The sequence below is a fragment of the Mus musculus genome, chromosome 18 (genome assembly GCF_000001635.26).
Source record: "Mus musculus strain C57BL/6J chromosome 18, GRCm38.p6 C57BL/6J".
Lineage (NCBI taxonomy): Eukaryota > Metazoa > Chordata > Mammalia > Rodentia > Muridae > Mus > Mus musculus.
This window is the reverse complement of record NC_000084.6, coordinates 24,778,935-24,799,166: the sequence shown is the minus strand read 5'-3', so window position 1 is coordinate 24,799,166 and position 20,232 is coordinate 24,778,935. Positions and strand designations below refer to the sequence as shown.

Here is a 20,232-nt window from a genome sequence, read left to right as displayed (position 1 = left end):
AAGGCAAATACTATATAACACTAGCTACATGTCTGAAATACCTAGACTACTCAAGGCGTAAAGATGCAAATTAGAAGGAGGAAGGAGGAGCAGCTGCTTAACAGGCATGAAGGTGTGGTTTTGCAATATGTGATCTGGCTATGGGAGGCAGATGGTTATACAGTATAAATGTGTTTAACATCATTCAACTGAGTCCTAAAATAAGGTGGTAAATTTTACTTTGTATGCATTTTGCCACATTGTTAAAGGTGGATAGAGGGAGAAATGACAAATAACTTGGAAGCAAGCTAGACTGCATCATGTGTGTTTCAGAATCTTGACACAAGACAAGAAAGCTGAAGAGCAGGGGGAAAACGGCCAAAGAGCAGTCACCAAGGGCAAGAGCACTTGCTTGAAAGGTAGGTTGGCTCCTTGAAAAGGTACAGCCCATCTCTGCCTGAGGTCTCGGCATGCTTCTGACCAATGGGCTTCATCTCTCCTCCACGAAGACCCGAGCAAACGCCCCCTAAGGGATCACCAGACATTGGTTATACCACAGCTCTGCTTAGGAGACGATCGGGTCATTCAAAGCTTGGCGTCTTTCCCAATTAAGTATTTTTATTTCTAGCCTTTCAGAAAACAGTGAATCATTTTAAAGCAAATCATGAGGTGACATTATTTAAAATGTATTTATTTTACTTATATGAGTACACTGTAGCTGTCTTCAGACACATCAGAAGAGGGCATCATATCCTTTTAAGGATGGTTGTGAGCCACCATGTGATTGCTGGGGATTGAACTCAGGAGCTCTAGAAGAGTAGCTGGTGCTCTTAACCTCTGAGCCATCTCTCCAGTCCAAAGTGACATTCTTAAAGGAAACAAAAAATTCTCCTTCTCATTTCCAAATATGTTATAAGACAAGGATGTATGATGTCCTGGCTTCTTAGTCAGGGTTTCTATTCCTGCACAAACATCATGACCAAGAAGCAAGTTGGGGAGGAAAGGGTTTATTCAGCTTACACTTCCACACTGCTGTTCATCACCAAAGGAAGTCAGGACTGGAACTCAAGCAGGTCAGGAAGTAGGAGCTGATGCAGAGGCCATGGAGGGATGTTCTTTACTGGCTTGCTTCCCCTGGCTTGCTCAGCCTGCTCTCTTATAGAACCAAGACAACCAGCCCAGGGATGGCACCACCCACAAGGGGCCCTCCCACCCTGATCACTAATTGATAAAATGCCTTACAGCTGGATCTCATGGAGGCATTCCCTTACCTGAAGCTCCTTTCTGTGTGATAACTCCAGCTGTGTCAAGTTGATACAAAACCAGCCGGTACACCTGGCTTTCAGTAAGTTTCTCTTTTGCATTTCCAGGGCACACAGCTCAATCTCAGGAAGACCAGCTTCAGGGAAAGAGTGGAACCAAGCACCCTAAGAAGTACAGATTCTTACACCCAGACCTTAAAACCTGCAACTTTACTATCCACTCATCCCATAGAGGGTATCCCAGATTCCTCTATTTCAGAACAACAAGGTAAGGATTCAAAAGTGTAGTGACAGAAATTCAAATAAAAATCACCATGACATATTACTTCATACCCCTCAGGACTGCTACCAAAAACAGCTAAGTGTTGGTGAAGATGTGCAAAATTGGTAGAAAATAAAATAATGACTGTAGACCAATGTTGGCACTTCCAAAAATTACAAATAGAGTTATTAGTAACTGTCCACAGAAGTTCCATGTACATATCCAAAATAATTCAAAGCCTGGTGTTCTAAGACACACTGATGCTCATAGCAGCATTAGTCACAATGATCATGCATGACAGCAACTCCAATATCAGTGACAGGTAAATAAGAAAGAAAAAACTGGGTCTATTTACTTGAAGTGGAGTTATTCAGACTTTAAAGCCAAAGACATTCTGTTTTTCACAACATGAATGGAAATGACAGATGTTATCAAGGCACATGGGAACGAGGGCAAAGTGCTCGCCTTGCAGGCGTGAAGCGCTAGGTTTGGTCCTCAGCACTGTAATGGAGAAAGAGAAGAGCACAGCACTGGATGGTTTCCCCATCTATGGCATCCAAACTGGTCAGGTACATGAGATGGACAGTGGGATGGTGTTGTCGGGCCTGAAGGGAGGGGAGGCAGGGCCGTGGCGCAGTGAAGATGGATCTTCAGCTCTGCCAAATGGAAAGGTTCCAGTGACTGACCACACACAGTGTGGACACACTCAGTAAACCACCCATTCACAGTGGGTAACTCATTTACAGAGCTTTTTGAGATATATTCTATTACATGTGAAGGTATATATGTGCATGTGGGGGTACACATGCCTATGCATGCACACAGAGACTAGAAGAGGGCCTGGATCCCTCAGAGCTGTAGTTACAAGCATTCATGGGACACCCAGCTTGTTACATAGGTGCTTAGCTTTGAAGTCTGTTCCTCATGGTTGTATATCCACACTCTTACTCACTAAGCCATCACTACAGCTCCTATATATATATACATCCATCTTAACTACAGGCCTATGCCTATCTGCCACATACCTAACAATGCAACAGGAAGCTGTGCTTTCTCCTGGCCCTATCACCAGAGACCATCCACAGATGCTCAGATGCTCATACTTCACACAAGAGTGTGATGAATAGAAATTCTACCTTGGATCCAGGTTCTGCAAATTCTTGAACTCTAGATAATCAGGGAGCTGCAGTGTTTCCCTGAAGACATTCCTGCTCCAGTATGAAGAGGAAAGGGGGCCCACACTGCCCCAGCTCCTCAATATTATAGGTATCTAAAGGCTAAGGGGTGACTGCTAACTCTCTAAGGTTCAAAAGCTGGGAAAACCTTCAAATCCACACTGGTGCCAATGACGTCAAAAGTGAGTGCTTGTGATGCAAGCTTGAGCACTGAGTTCTAGTCCCAGGATCCAAGACAAAAAAACACAGTAGCTTGTAATCCCAGCATTCCAGAGATGCTGACAAGAAGACCCTTGGTGCTCACTGGCAAGAGAACATAGCTGATAAATCAGTGAGCTCCAGGCCAATGAGAGCCTCTACATCAGGGCAGGTAGATGGATCACTTAAAATGACACCTAAAGCCGGGCGTGGTGGTACACACCTTTAATTCCAGCACTCGGGAGGCAGAGGCAGGCGGATTTCTGAGTTCGAGGCCAGCCTGGTCTACAAAGTGAGTTCCAGGGCAGCCAGGGCTATACAGAGAAACCCTGTCTCGAAAAAACAAAAACAAAAACAACAACAACAACAAAAAAGATGACACCTAAGATTGTACTTTGGTGTTCACATATATGTGCATACATTTATACATGCACTTAGATGCATGCACCTGTGCACATATTAACAGACACTCACATATGTACACACACACACACACACACACACACACACACACACACAAATACACAATCCAGACAGGAATACTCTCAGTGATTCAGAGTCTGTTCAAGGTTGATAATGACTATCAAGAATATACTGCTAGAAATAAGAGTGCTCTGCCCCCCTCCCACCACCTCAACCTTCAGGACATTGAAAATCCCAAGACACCTGCAGAGTTCAGTCCTGCAACTGGGATGTTTTCATTTGTCGAACAGCAAGTTTAATCAGAAAAATATTTTAAGATTAAAAGCATACTCAATATAGCCTTTTAACTTCCTGCATATGTGTTCATTTTCTGTGTGTCTGGGCACACAGTAGAAGAGCATTCGTCTCAAGGCCTTCACTGTCTGCTTGTTCTCCCTCATCTAGGAGAACCAGGGCTTCAGGTTCACTTTGGCTGACTTTTTGATGACCACACAGCTGCAACCTGTAGCTCCACAACAAACTTACGAATCAGGTGGAGGCCAGAGTGCTGTGAGGAAACTCCCAGAAAGTCCCTGACAAGGATAGGACAGGCTTGTCTTCAGCCTTCACTCTACTGAGCTCAAGCAAGCATCTTGAAAGAGTTTGCTAAAACTCAGAAGTAGCAAGAGAAAAAAAAAAAAGTGCATCCCTGGTGCCCTGGTGCCCTAGCCCTGGAGCCAAGTTACATCATAGGAAAGGGAACCCCTGCCTCAAATTCTTGGTGAAGGGGGTACTATACCTAAAGGGAAATAGAATTTTAAATAATGACTGCTATATTCTTTTGAAGACCACCAAGAAGAAGAAAATGCTACAGAGATAGAAGCAGCAAAAGCAATACAGTTTTGAAATCTCTCCAAAATCCTGCCTGGGGCTGGAGAGATGGCTCAGTGGGTAATGCTTGCCATACAGATGTGGGTTTGAATTCCAAGAACCCCTTAAAAGCTGGGCTCAATAGCACATATCTGTAATCCCAGATATGACAAGATAAGAAACAGGAAAAGGAGAATATCCAGGAGCTTGCTGCCCAGAGAGCCTGGCATAAGGAGTATCAAAACAGAAACCATGCCTCAAACAAGGTGGACGTGAGTGTCAATACCCACAAAGCTTTCTTCTGACCTCCACATGTGAACACACACATATATACACACATGCGCATGCATGTGTGTGCACACACACACCTAAAATGAATAAAACCTGTTTTTTAAACAAACAAACAAACAAACAAAAAACAAACATCAGCAAGCTGATAGGTAGCAGGATATTGGACCTCTGGGCTGCTTCTTACAACCATCTCATGTGAGTCTAAAATAGTTTTTAAATGGCCAAAGTCCATTTTCAACAAAACAACAAGACAGCAAAAACAAATGCTCTGTAAAGAACATCTAAAAGAAAATAACAAATGTGAAAATACAGTGGGTGAGAAGCCATTCCACAAACACTAAAATTTAAGTGGGTGAGGACAAACCACCAATAGCCATAAGATATGCACAGAATTATCATCTGCCCAGAGAAATTGAAGGGAAGCAACGAGACAGCTGGTCAACCTGAGAACAGTAGAACCCAAAATAGGCCAGCTTGGGAACCACAGCTGAAACTGAGAGGGGCACTGACCAACCACCAAGCAGCCATCCCTGGGCTTGGGGATCAGACTAAAGGCTCCGGACAGTCTCATCTCCCCGTGGCTTATGTTTGGAACAGAAGAAACTGCTGCGAGTTGAGAAAGGTGAGAACAATACAAAAGAACTGAGAGGCAAAAATCTGAGAAGCCTGACAGCGTGCATGGGTGGGTGCGTGCGTGCATGCGTGCGTGCAGGGGTTGGGGGTGAGGAAGCCAGCAGTCAACCTCTTCTAGAGCCATCCACCTTGGTTTTGCTGTTAGTGTTTGAAACAGGCTCTCCCACTGGCCTGGGATTCACCAAGTAGACTAGGCTGGCTGACCAGCGAGCCCAGGGATCCATCCGTCTCTACCTCCCCAGTGCCAGAATTATAATTGATGCCAATTTATCAGGCACTTTAGATGGTTCCAAGAATTGAACTTGGGTCCTCATGCTTGTATACGAACATTTTTTTTGACAGCTCTCTCCGGTCCTGTGTTGCATCTCTTTTATTAACTCGTTCAAAGTTGTTGGTTTAAAACAAGATAGGTTATTCTTGCAGCTTTCCAAACACTAATGCACCCACTGCTCTCTCTACATTGAGATTTGTGTAAAGACAGGAGAATCTACAAAGTATTAGATACCACCAAGTTAAAAAAATAAATAAATAAGGCTGGGCAGTGGTGGCGCACGCCTTTAATTCTAGCACCTGGGAGGCAGAGGCAGGCTGATTTCTGAGTTCGAGGCCAGCCTGGTCTACAGAGTGAGTTCCAGGACAGCCAGGGCTACACAGAGAAACCCTGTCTCATAAAACCAATAAATAAATAAATAAATAAATAAATAACAACAACAACAAGCAGCCCTTTTAAAACCTGCCCAAAAGGGAACTGTGAGCTCATCATGTCTCTAGAACCAATGTCCAGTTTGCAAAACTAGAGGCTAGCCAGCCATGCTTGAACCGTCTGCAGGAGGAATGTTCCAGATTCTTCAACAGACACACTAAGTGTTTTATTGTTGTTTATTATTAGTACTTATTTAAGGAAGGCCTGATGAACTGAGACTTATTTTTAAAGGTTTTGTTGTGTTTTTAATTTCTGGGCTAGCAAGGTGGATAGTGGGGTGAGGGTACCTGCTGTCATGCCTGAGTTTAAAACGCAAGAGCCACACAATGGAAGAAGAAAATCAAGCTGTCTGCTGGGTCACACACACACACACACACACACACACACACACACACACGACAACAAGACATTTGTGTGTACATGTACAGAAAAAAGATAGATAGATAGATAGATAGATAGATAGATAGATGGATGGATGGGACATTTTCCCTTTAGAAACATGCATATCATTTGTACAGAGTTTCTAGCTGTCATTCTGATCTTCCCAACTGTCCCCCTTCAGAATGTTCTGTCCCTTCCCTGCCAGGATCTGCCCGATGCACCCCCATCTTTAGCATCCCCACGCTCATCGTCCATTCTCTCCTCTCACGAGCCTCCAATTTCATCTTACCCAGCAACATGCCTTATCCATATGCTAAATTCAACATGCCCAAAACTGAACTCAGCAAGCTCCCTGATGTTAGCCGCCTAACCAGAACCCCAGCTCTCAAAGATTTATAGTTAGTCCTACCATACTGGTGGGAAACCCTGAGGTTTCCTTTCTTGGCCTTTCTTCCTGTGCCAGCATAAATACTCTACAGCAAACTATGTTGGCTGCCTTCAGGCATCCACTCAAAGATTATGGAGCCTCTGAATCATCAATCCACTACCATTTGATGGATCTGAGAGGAAATGATTGAGGAATTCACTGTATCATCACGGGGAACACCCTGTGATTGTCTATGCATGTGCACATAGCTGCCTCTCCCATACAGACTGACTCCAGAATCCAGTGACACCAGTCAGCAGGTGGCCAGGCCAGAGACAGGTGGCACTCTCTTGACTTGGTCCTTTGAGCCATTTTGTCTTCAGACCATTATATTGAAAAGAATTATTTCAAAATAATATAATTACAGTTTAATTTCAAATTCAAATCCGTTTTCAATGTGAATTCCCCTAGATACTCAAAGTGAGTTATTCTGGAAAATATCAAGTTATATGAACAAAAAAAATTAAAGTACAGAATTGGCTTTCATTGTCTCAGGAGTAAAAAATATATTGACCCCTTTTTAAATCAAAACCCAAGTCAGGGGCTGGGAACATAAGTCAGTTGGAACAGTGTTTGTCTGGTATGCACCATGTCATAGGTTCGATCCCTAGCTACTCCTAAGACTAGTGTAGATATATTCTCCAGACTTGGAATGTGGAAGCGGAAGGAGCAGAGGTTCAAAGTCATCCATTGCTATAAAATGAATTCCAGGCGCCATCCTGGGATATATGAGATCCTATCCAGTTTTTCAGAAAGATAGCCTTTCCCTTCTTGCTCAGCTGGTCACTCTCCAGGAAAGGCCTTTAAGTTCTGCTTGGATAAGAATACTATCCCTAGCTCATGGCAGATAGAGGTGGACTATTAGACATGTGTATCTGTTCTTCTAAGCTCTTAGGAGCCACCCTCAGAGTTCTTCACAGTATGAGTTTGGCTGCCTACAGAACTCAGTTTCCATGTGTTGCACTGAAGTTTGCCTCTATCCTGACACTGAGGACCCACAGAAGCCTGGGCTTGGAACGGCCATATTTCATGGATCTAACTGAGCTTCAAGAAGCCTGACAGCCACAGAAATAGTACACTGAGATCACCGAGATTTTTAAAAGATGCCTCCATCTTTCCAAAGTTTAATATAAGAAATGCCTGTCTTTATGTGATCTTGAATTTAATTTGCATGTGCTTTACTGAAAATGTTAGCATCATTGCTCATGAAATATTTGTCTACATTATTCTTTTGGTTGATGTTGCTGTGTCTTTATCTGGTTTTAGCACTCGTGTGAGGCTATGTAAAAGAAGACTGGAAGCATCCTTTCTGATTTTACAACTTGTAAAATTCTGAACTGAATCCATCCAGACCTGGATTCTGTATTTGTTGTTGTGAAGAATATGTTTCACTACGCCAAGCTCATTGCTTGTCATGGGTATGTTTAAATTATTTGTCTTGCCTTCATTTAATTTTGGCTGGTCACATAGATCTAGAAATTGATCCACTTCTTGATTTTTTTCAACTTAGTGAAAAAGCAGTTTTAATGTACATCTTTATGATTTGCTGACCTTCCTGATGCCTTCATAATCTTTCCATGTCATGTCTAACCATATTGATGTGGGTCTTCTCTTTCTTTTGGTTAATTTAGTCAAGGGATTGTTGACTGTGCTTATCTTTACAAAGGAACAAATCTTCATTTTATAGATTCTTTGTGCTTCTTTGGGTTCCTACATTAACTTATGTCCTGACCAAATAACATCTAAAAGTAAGAAAAATATGGTCCACAAATTCCAAAGACAGACAGACCTATTTTGACAAGTTTGGAGTAGGTTTTCAAAATCTATACTTCAGGAGGTGCATGCCTTAAACCCCAGCACTCAGGAGGCAGAGGCAAGCAGATGTCTGAGTGTGAGAGCACCCTGCTCCACCAAGTAAGTTTCAGGATATCTAAGGCTACACAGAGAAGCCCTGTCAAAACAAAAACAAAAACAAAAATGTATACATCAAGGTATGTTCTGCATTTATATAATGACTTAAAAATTCAGACCCCCATAAAATCTAGTTTCTTCCCTTATACATTCTCAAAAGATTCCCTCTCAAACAGAAAGATTTGGGATATAAGCCAGTGGTTTTCCTGGAAAACTCAGCTACCAGAAAGCTTGGAATTAATGATCAGTGTCCTGCGACTGATGACTTACCCAAACATCTGGTCACATCTATTTCTTTATTCTTAGTAATGTCTTGTGGTTGATCTTCATATGTTTAATATACTGTCTGGGTTCATTTTAACACTATGCAGCACTTGCTATCATAATGAGGAGCAAGGAGTCTGGCTGTGGTCAGATAATCATGGAAACTGAGCCAACTTCGGCTTCTTTCCATCAAAGCCCCCATCACCACCACAAGGACCCCCTCCAATGTTCTGCCAGTAAGGCTGGGAAACTACGCTCCATCCCTGACCTCCTACTTCTTTCTCTTGGATCCTTTTCAGCCAAGTCATCCCAAAACATTCTTCCTTAAGTAATATTCTTATTATAAACTCTCCTCCTCAGACTCTGTCTGATTTCAGCAATCTTTCATTTCCCTCTTGGCATTGTGAAAATGTCATTGTCCAATTATAAACACTCCACACAAAGACTTCATTTAGGTACCCCAATACTTTAGTTACTTACTTTTCTGAGGGTCTCACTCACTGTGTATGGTAAGCTTTGAGCCCACAATCCTGTCTTAATTTTCCAGATGCTGGGGTCACAAATGTGTGCCACCATGGGTGGCACTGATATCTTATTTATACTTTAACAGTGAGTCTGTGGAGCAGAAAGCACCCTCTGAAGTTGGACAGCTAGGAAATCACAGGTCTTCTGCATGCTGCTGGGTTCCTCTGTCATGAGCCCCCACCCATCCCAGTGATGCCTCCAGTGCTGATCCAGACTCATGTGGTTAGCTTTACCTGATCAAGCTCACACCTTCGCATTTCTGTGGTTGGTCCCTTAGTCCCTCTGTGGCAGGCTCATACATTGTTTCCTCAAAGCCTCTCACTATCCAAGTCCCCTCCCAGCACATGCTTTCCTACAGTCCCAGGAGACTCTGGGTACGGGTGGAGTCATTCCTGCCCTCATGGAGGTGACTCAAACCCAGATTTCTCTGAAGTTTGGGGCGTAATAACAACTATAGAGCAGGCTCCTTTGATGCCATCGAAAGTTAAGCCTCTGGCTCCAGTCAATACGTTCATGTTCTTCCCCCCCTCCCCCCCCCACCCCCGAGACAAGGTGTCTCTCTATAGCTCTGGCTGTCCTGAAACTCACTCGGTAGACCAGGCTGGCCTCGAACTCAGAAATCCGCCTGCCTCTGCCTCCCAAGTGCTGGGATTAAAGGTGTGCCCCACCACTGCCCGGCCCACGTTCATGTTCTTAAGTGACTTAAAGCCAGGCTTGCTTTCTTCCTGTTTGATTTCTGAGACAGGGACGGTACTCATCTAACAGCTGGAGCTCCGGCGTGAAGGTCTCCCTGCGGTGACTCTGAGACTAAGCTGGTCCATCACAACACACAGTGCTGCTGTGAAGAGCTCAGACAGCTTCTTAGCTTGCCCCTGGGCTTTCTTGGGGACAGCTAGAGAAGTGGTTCTCTATCAGGGACAAGTTTCACCTCAAAGGGCATTCAGCCATATCTGGAGGTATTCACAACTGGGGCATTGTTCTTGGCAATTTGTGGGTGGAGGTCAGATGCTGAAAGCATCCTGCAGTACCCAGAACAGGCTTTACAACAGAGCTGGCCCTGTTGTGAAGTGGTCCATAGTGCCAAGCTGGAAAAACACTAACATACTGGGAGTAAAAAAACCAACCAACCAACCAAACAAACAAACAAAATGATACCCCTCAAGCAAGTGATGGAGGGGCCGTGAGATGCTTGGTGGGTATAAAGCACATGTCAGGCAAGCACAAGCATCTGAATTTGTATCCCAGCACCCCACATAAAGCTGAACAAGATGGACAGGGACATTCTGGAAGCTCAGAAGCTAGCCATTTTAGCAAATTCATCAGCACACAGGAAGAAACCCTTGGAAGGCAACAGCTAATGCCCTTGACCTCCACACTCACATCCTGGTGTCCATGCACCCACACTTGCACATGAGCATGGACATGATGAACATGTGTATATAACACACAGAACAAGACAAGGAGAAGGGAGAGTTTAAGAGGTGATGGAAACATTCAACACCAACCCCAAACGTTTTCAAAATTCCACTCAATTATTTAACTCTAAAATTAAGCAGCAAGGCCTTCCACCCCACAGCCATCTCAGAAGCATGCGGCAGACATGGCAGACGCAGTGGGATGACACACATCACAAGCTTGGCTGCAGCATCTCTGCCTACTAATTTTAATCTCTTCCTCAAAGGTCATGAATATTTTCAGACCTTTTAGCCCAAGCACATTGTGGGCAGACTTGGGACATGTTGCTTCCAGTTGGCCAAAATACTTCATCCACCAGTGATCTACACTGCTTACAGGCTTAACTTTGTCCATGTCACTTTCCAGGAGGCATTTTGAGTCCATTATCCTAATTGGCAAATGATATGTAAGCACCAGAAGGCTGTGTGTCAGCAATTATATTTATAAAGAAAACTTAATCTCCAAAGGAAAACAGTAATTCATTAAAACCACCCTTCTCATCTGCCATCACGGTAGCTAGAGGAAAAAGAATGTGCTCAATGGTGAGGCATGAGTCAGCTGTGAGCAGAAACCCAGACAAGCCCAGAAAAAGCAGTGAGAGGAGATACAGGCTCCCTGCCTGCTCCAGTACAGCTCTGCCCTTACACCACCTTGCTGGGTCCCTATGGGACTAATGGGTAAAGAAAACAATAACATAAAGATCAGAGCCATGAGGGCAGAACCTGCCTTTCCTCTGTCTACTCAGGTTGTCACCCAGCAAGGCTGTTTTTAGTAGACAATGTTCACCTTTGGCCGTTACATCTTATCAGCACTTCGGAGAAACCCAAGAGGATTTTGTCAAGAAAGGGAAGATGACTCTGCTCTCAGGTTTCAGCTTGGCTCTCGATCTAATCCCAAACTCTGCTGCTCTTATTATTCGTATAAATATATTAAGACCTGCCATGTGCCCTGGTTATGCCAAGGAGCCAATAATAGCTACTCCAACCCAGTGTTTATTGAACACTGGGCACCATTCTTTTTAATAGTATCAACCTGGCAAGGTCTAGAATCGCCTAGAAGACAAGCCCCTGGACGTGTCTGTCAGTCAAGGAGTTTCATGATTTGAGTTAACCTAGGTGGGACTCACCCTAAATATGAGTGGCATCTTTCCATAAGCTGGGTTATTAGGCAGAAGAGGATAAAAAGACAGTTGAGTGCCAACATGCATCCCTTTCTTCCTCTTGAATGTGGATGCAATGTGTCCCTGCAATGCCCCATGCTCCTGTTGCCAGGCCTTCCCCACCATAACAGACAGCGCCTTCTGATCAGAGAGTTATCACAGCAGTGAGAAAAATAGCTGAAACAGCCCCTAATGATCCTCATTGTCTCATCTTATAGGAAGGAAGTAGAGTCAGAGAGAAGTAGCTTGTTCCAGGTCACACAGCCTGAGTGGCAGACCCAGGACAGAAACCAGACAGACCAGCTCCAATCCTCCAGAATTTATCCTTCTCTAGAGGAGACCAGTGCCACAAGGCCAGAGAGCCAGAACACCTATGCAGTGAGCCCACTCTATACACACACACACACAGATACACACACAGACAAACACACACACACACAGACACACACACACACACACACCAGAGACAAGGGAAGATAGGGAAGAAAAGAAGAAGAGAGGGAGAGGGAGAGACAGAGGGAGGGAGGGAGGGAGGGAGGGAGGGAGGGAGGGAGGGAGGGAGGGGAAGACAGAGAAAGGGGGACCTATGACAAGCATAGCACATGTCCCACCTCATTGTGGAAGAGGTGACAAGCAAAGGCTGAAACCCTAAGAGTCAATCAAGAAGCTAACACATATACAAATCCACAGATCCATGTGGCCTAAGAACACAACAGGATATGAGGGCATGAGTTGTGCCCTCGTCATGTATTCCAGGATGTAAACCCATCCTTTGAGGAACACAGAACCACTCAGCACCACCTCTGCAAAGAAGCTGCCCAGGGAGATCTGCTGACCCGCTGAGTAAAACCAATGTGGATGTGTCTGGTTGCAAATCTCTGGCTTCCAGACCTTTGCTGAGATGTCACTCACTGTAGTCGAGGGCCTTCAACCTGCCTAAACTCCCATAGCTGAGCCTGTCTGCTATCGTCCACAGCTTCCTCGATAGGACAATCCTGCCCCTGTGAAGGAAATTTCTATGGACCAGGATTACCTGACCTGGGCGGGAATTACACATGGATTTTAGGTACCCATAGGCATCCCTGGAGATACAGAGATCCTGGAATTTGTCTAGAGATGAGCCAGCTGTACCTAGTCTCTGACTGTCACCAAAAGTGAGAACACTTTATACTCAAGCCTTGGGTATCCTATTGTCTTTCACCATGGTGTCTCTCAGCCTCAGGATACAGTATGTCTGGACCTGATGGACACAAGCATACCTGACAGCATCCTAGGAAACTTGTTCTTATTCTCATAGAAGGACACACAAACAAGATGATTCTAACTACAGGTTGAGTCTCTAAACTCTCTGGGGACTCCTAACTTCCCATCACATACCTCCTGATGAGCACTCGTGGTCTATGTCTGGTTTACGGATATAGATGTCAAGTCAGTGTCGTTTTCTGGCCAGATAAGTAAACTCCTTCTATTCCCAATAAGTAAACTCCTTCTATTCCCAAGATGGCTTCACCTGTAAGTTACCTGTTACTGATTCAAGATCCTATTATTGTTCCCTAAAGTTTCTCATTCATTTTTTTCCCACAACTCTCACTTTGTGCTCCAGGTCCCAGAGTTTCAGGGTAAAGTAACTCCTACCTCCCTCTCAAAATATTGTGGGCAACACCATCCCATCATGTGCTGTGAGTACAACTGTCCCTCTCTAGGCTCATGTGTTTGAACCCTTGGGTCCCAGCTGGTGACACTGTTTTAGGAGATCATAAAACTGTGTAGGACGTTGGGTCTGTCTGAAAAGAGAAGCTGGACACCAGGGGTAAGCCGCATGGGTTGGAGACCAGCCCAGGGGCCCATCTCATCTATTTCCAGATCCTCCAAAGTACAAGCAAGCAGCCTGAAGTTCCTGCTGCGAGGCATGAACCACCACAATAGACTGTGCCTCTCAAATCATGAGGTTTCTTCACGTGTCTTATCACCAGTGATGACAAAATTAACACAGTATCATAAGCATAGGCTGCTGGCAGCCATTCAGGTAGGAAGCAGTCTGCGTAAGCCTCGGGAGATCCTACCCTCCTGGTAGGATGCTCTTCTAAAGAAGGCTAGCCGCAACAGGCTCGCCTCAAAACAATCTCTCACTCTTAGCTTGATACTACACTGACTTTTCTTATATCATTCAAAAAGCATTTGCTGGGGAAAAGAAAAATCAAGCTAAAGAATATGCTTGTAAGACCACGTTGCCCTCCTGAGGGTGTGAAGCCCAGGATGGGCATGCTGTGTCCTCCAGAACAGCAAATGACACACCGCTATCGGACTCTACACACGGACGACATCACAGTTTATTTAAAACTCACTCCCTCTCTTTGACCTTGAATATGCTTGCCTCCAAAAGAACAAAACTCAGGGCACCTCCAGTTTTGGATCAGCTCAGTGTAGTAATACCTCTTCAGAGACACTGAGAAGAGGAAAGCCAGAGCAGCTGCCTATCCTGTCCACACACACTCAAGGACACAGCTCATCCTTCTATCTGCCCAAACCAGGTAGTCTCAGATCCATTGAAGCACCACTGCAACTAAACACCACGTTTCCAAGCCCTGTGCCAGTCTACCTGTGCCAGAGAACCTCTGATGGAGTCCCGGGGACACAGTGACTCTGCTCTTTTTCCTCAAGAGGTCTGAACCATATGGGAATCCAGAGAAGTAGATGGGGCTTTGCTTCTACTTCACCCAGAGGGCTTCCAAGCAGCACACTACTGCAGCCCATGGCAAAGCAGGCGCTGAAAGCCCTTGGAGTAGCAATGTCACTAAAGAAACCATACTACCATCTCTCAGCTGGAGAGATGGCTCAGCGGGTAAGAGCACTGACTGCTCTTCCAAAGGTCCTGAGTTCAAATTCCAGACTCCACATGGTGGCTCACAACCATCTATAATGGGATCTGATGCCCTTTTCTGTGTGTCGGAAGACAGCTACAGTGTACTTACATATAATAAACAAATCTTTTATAAAAAGAAAAAGAAAGACGGAAAGAGAGAGAGAGAGAGACAGAGAGAGAGAGAAAAATCATACTGCCTTCTCTCATGTTTATCTTCTTTTGTTAGACAGGAGTAAAGAAGAGTGGATACACAGAGGCTCCCCATATTCTCCTGAACAGCTGGGGGGGGGGAAATCCAGCTCTTATCTTCAAACAAGGGCAGAGCTTATGATTCCAATGTGATGCACCCATAGTCAAGGAAAATGAAAAGCCATGCAACACCATCTTTACAGAGAGAGGGGCATGTCCAAAACTCAGGATGGTGATATTCAGCATGCATTTAATAACCAATAACCGTATCGTTATTCTTTCAGAAATCCAGAATTGTCTCATGGTATAGGAGCACAACTGGCAGTGATGGTTTCAGGCCCACACGATCTTGACAGGAATAGAAGCCAGGCTAACATTAACAAACCTTCTGCAGGACTCAGAGAAGTCAGGCTATGCACCTGGTTCTTTACGGCATCCCCTCTGGACTCTTTGCCCACCCAACCCCCGTTTCTGGAGAAACTGTTAAACCCCACATCTAACCATCAGATGATGCTGGTTTGAGAATCAGAATCCTGTTGTTCTTTCAGCTGCCATCTCCATCCCGACAGGACAGCTGACACCCTCCATCTCCATCTCCATCCCGACAGGACAGCTGACACCCTCCATCTCCATCTCCATCTCCATCTCCATCTCCATCTCCATCTCCATCTCCATCTCCATCTCCATCTCCATCTCCATCTCCATCCCCATCCCCATCCCCATCCCCATCCCCATCCTTACAGGACAGCTAACACCCTCCATCTCCATCTCCATCTCCATCCCTACAGGACAGCTGACACCCTCCATCTCCATCTCCATCTCCATCTCCATCTCCATCCCTACAGGACAGCTGACACCCTCCATCTCCATCTCCATCCCTACAGGACAGCTGACACCCTCCATCTCCATCTCCATCCCTACAGGACAGCTGACACCCTCTATCTCCATCCCTACAGGACAAATGACACCCTCTATCTCCATCCTTACAGAACAGATGACACCCTCCATCTCTATCTCCATCTCCATCCCTACAGGACAGCTGACACCCTCCACTACTGTCTGCCCCAGGAAACAAGCAGTCCTTCTGTTGTTGTCCTTGGGTGGTTCTGGACCCTACACCATTTCTCTTAAGAAATAAAAATGTGTCGTGATGATGGTACAGTCAGTATGTGTGTGCACTTGAGCACGAGAACCTCAGTTAACTCCATAACCCACCTAAAGCAGGATGCAGAGTGTGTCTGTAATCCCAGCTCTCTCACAGGAGAGACGACAAAGCTTGCCAAGCAGCACAGCAATGCACAGTGGCAGAACGACAAAGATAATGCTCTCCCAAACAGAGTGGAAAGTGTCACTTTCACGGTGACATTTCACACATAGCAGTACATATTTTTAAAATGTATGTTTATTATTGCAAACAATACAACCCCAAGGCTATTCTCTAACATCTACACAGGAGCCATAGCAAGCCTGTACCCACATTCATATACAAGTGACACACATCTGCCACACACATACACACACCACACACATACACACACACATATATATGTATATATACATATATATACACACATCCACCCATCATACACACATACTCACATCTACCATACACACAGACATACATAGACCATATATATATATATATATATATATATATATATATCCACCATTCACAGAGACACACACATATATACACATACATTGATCATACACACATACACACAGATCCACCATACATACAGACATACAGACACACAGACACACCACATATACATACACATAGACACACATATACACTATACACAGAGAGAGACACACATACGCACAGATCCATCATACACACACAAACAGGCACAAATACATACATACATATATCTACCACATACACACATACATGCACCATATAAACACACACACAAACATGCACACATGTACATGCACAGATTTTTAAAAGGAGAAAAATACAGTTGCACATATCTGTCACCTCAGTTATTCATGACACCAAGGCAGGAGAATTCTAAGTTCAAAGCTAGCCTGGACAAGTTAGTGGGGCCTATCTCAATAAAGGAGACTAAGGATATAGCTCAGTGGTTAAGCACCTGTCTACCATGTGTGAGGCCCTGAGTTCCATCCTCAGCACAACAAATAAAAGGAAAGAAAGGCTGGAAAGAGAGAGGGAGGAAGAGTCAGGGAGGACAGAGAAAAGGAAAGAAAAATGATGCCAAGGAGGATTTCAAAAACCTAGCATGTTTTATTTGTGTTCATTGTGTTAACTTCTAGTTGCCACATAAACAATCGATTTCACAGTGACATTTCACACATACCAGTACATATTTTTAAAATGTCTTTTTATCATTGATTTTATCTATGCATATGTGTGTGAGTTTGTGCCCATGAGGTGCCCTCAGAGGCCAGGGGCATCAGATCTGAAGTTACAGGTGTTGTGAGCCAAGTGTAGCCTCTAAGCCATCTCTTCAGCCCCTGTGTCATTAATTCTGTTCATATTTGTCCACTACTGCCCCCATCCACCTTCTTTTTTGCAGATCCTCTTCCCAAACCACCACCATCCCTGGCTTCTATGTCTAATTACCCTCTCTGTCCCCCTCCTCTTTCCCTCTAGACCTCCTCAAGACTGTTTTACATATTTAATCTTGGATTCTGGCACACTTCACCTGGAGGTGACGTCAAACACACTTCCCCACAAAGCCCATATCAGTGTCTCTTGCCTGGCTCCCTAATGTGCTGATCTGGGAACCCTCTGTTCCCAACACATCCTATGCCAGACTCCACAGCCTGGAGCCCCTACGAGTCCTGACAAGGGCCAGGCCTCAAGTCAGACCCTTGAAAAGACTGACTTCCAAATCTTGGAGAGGAGCCAAGGAGAAGAAGGGACACACCTACCACCCCAGGCCAGGCTGCACTCAGTACCAATCCCAGGCTGGTACACCCTCGGCCTGCAGAAACCTGGTTGTGAACATCTGTGGGCATGCTCAAGCCATCTCATTTGACAGGCCTACCTTGATTACCTGTCTTCAAAATTCCTCTGATATATGCACAATCACACTTATACACACACACACACACAGGAGGAGGGACACAGAAGGAATTCCTGATGGTACAGCTCCACAGAGCTTCTTTTCCAAGTCCTTCAGAGGCTGGCAATTATCATCCCGACTTCCTAATGAAGTGCAAAGCGCTCCATGGCCCTCTGCACTGCTCCCAGGCAGCCTAGGAAAGAGAAGTGCCCGCTCAGCTCATCCTCCACAACCCATCCCATGCCCAGGGTATCTGGCAACTCCATTTTGTGCACACGTAAGTTTTCAGTGGGCCTTTATCACCTATAGTAAAAATAAGCCAATCAAGAAAAGGTAGCCTGAAGCTGTGCCTTTAACACAGGAATGGAGTGCTGCTGGGATTCTCTAGGTTGGAGGCACAATTGCATGCCCCAGTTCCTCATTATTACAATCCTAAACAGGGAGGATGGGAGCCTTCAAGCATCAGAGGCAAGCTAAACATCTCATGGAAGTCAGTTCTGCCTTGAAGAAGAGATCAGATCTTCCGATATGGTAACTGCTGAACCCACACAATTCAACTTTGCCCTAAGCATTGGGTTGTGGTGTTTTAAGACTGTGTAGCTCAAGCTGCCCTTTAACTTTCTATGTACACTAGACTATACCATGTCCTCAAACTCATGGCAATCCTTCTGTTACCCTCTCCCAAGTGTTGGGATTATAGGCATGAGTCACTAGGCTTTTCCTAACGGTTGGTAAAGCCACGGAAAACAAAATTGCTTTGTGATGTTGATGACACCTGCCACATGCGCCAGTGCTTGTATGGCAGACAATAGTGCTTACTTAGAGTGTATACACCTTAACCCACGAACACGCACGCGCGCACACACACACACACACACACTGCTTTAAAGTGTTTACCAGCAGTAGCAGGAAGCACCAGGCCCCTTTATCTTTACTGCTACAGTTAAATGGACAAATCAGACAGGGATAGGGGTGCCGTGCTCCTAAACACACAGAGGCCTAGGACCTAAACTCTGGTCTCTTCTCTTCAGCCTATTCGTTGAGCCCACAATTCCATACTAAAGATGAGGGCTTTCGTGGTTCTGGTTTTAATTAAGTATTTATCTAATCCTCACAATTCTGAAATAAAATACCATTCCTTTGATAAGTAAAGTCACATGTCCAAGGTCATGTAGTTTCTCAGGGGCAAGTTTGATGTCAGCGCCTGTACACTCCCATCTACCCAGTGTTGGGCTAGTCTAGGGCTCAGCCAGAGGACAGAAACACAGGTAATTCTTGTTCAAGGATGTGAGGAAGCACAGATGCTGACACAGCCCAGTGAAGTCCGGGAGAACTGGGTCCAAATCCCAGCTCTGCCCAAGAGACCTTGGCTGAGAACCAGGACAGTGAGTGGCTAACTTCCTCATGTACTAAACGGGAGCCGGAATTCCTGTTTGCAGGTCGTGCTTTGTATAAAAGGAGGTGACAGCTGCTGAAGACCTTGTGCTCAGTGCCCATCAGGAAGTAGAAGCATTAAGTGCTTAGTTATTTCTCTACTTCTGTAAAAAAAAGACAATCCGTTAAAAAGCAAATTGCCTGTATCAAAGCCAGGCTTTTCCAGTCATGAGCTAGACAGATGTAGATCTGCACAGCATCTTCAGTCTCACTCTAGATCCCTAAGAGAGCAACCAAAGCTCTTTGAATCTCTCTCCTTCTGTAGAGCAAGGATATCATGTCTCGAGGATGAATAGAATAACATGTGTTAATCATCTACATAGAAGTTGCCCTGCCTGATTTGGATACTGAGAAATGTCCTGGCTGTGACCTCCACAGCAGAGACACTTTCTGGAGTCACTGTGATGCTAACTTGGCTTCTAGACAAGAACCTCAGACCTACACCTCCAAGTTTATTTCAGTTCCCTTCCCACGAGATATCACAGGACATACGTGTCCACTCAGGGGAAGTTCACATTTTGCATTTGTCCCTATGTGACATCTCAGACCATGCAGCATATTAAGGCAGGTGGAAACTTGTCAAGGAACCCACAGGGAAGGGAGAGGAGAGGAGAGGAGAGGAGAGGAGAGGAGAGGAGAGGAGAGGAGAGGAGAGGAGAGGAGAGGAGAGGAGAGGAGAGGAGAGGAGAGGAGAGGAGAGGAGAGGAGAGGAGCGGAGCCAAAGAAATCCATTCCAGCACACACCCATACCCTGCAGTTTGCCCACAAGGCCCGAGACCAGCATTCCATTGCAATATCTCTACCACACAGCTAG

General features: G+C 45.0%; 1 protein-coding gene across 6 annotated transcripts in view; it reads right to left on the bottom strand.

Moving 5' to 3' along the window:
- Nucleotides 1-20,232, bottom strand: part of Fhod3 (formin homology 2 domain containing 3) — a 425,120-nt gene that overhangs the window by 334,341 nt on the left and 70,547 nt on the right. The window lies entirely within an intron of this gene.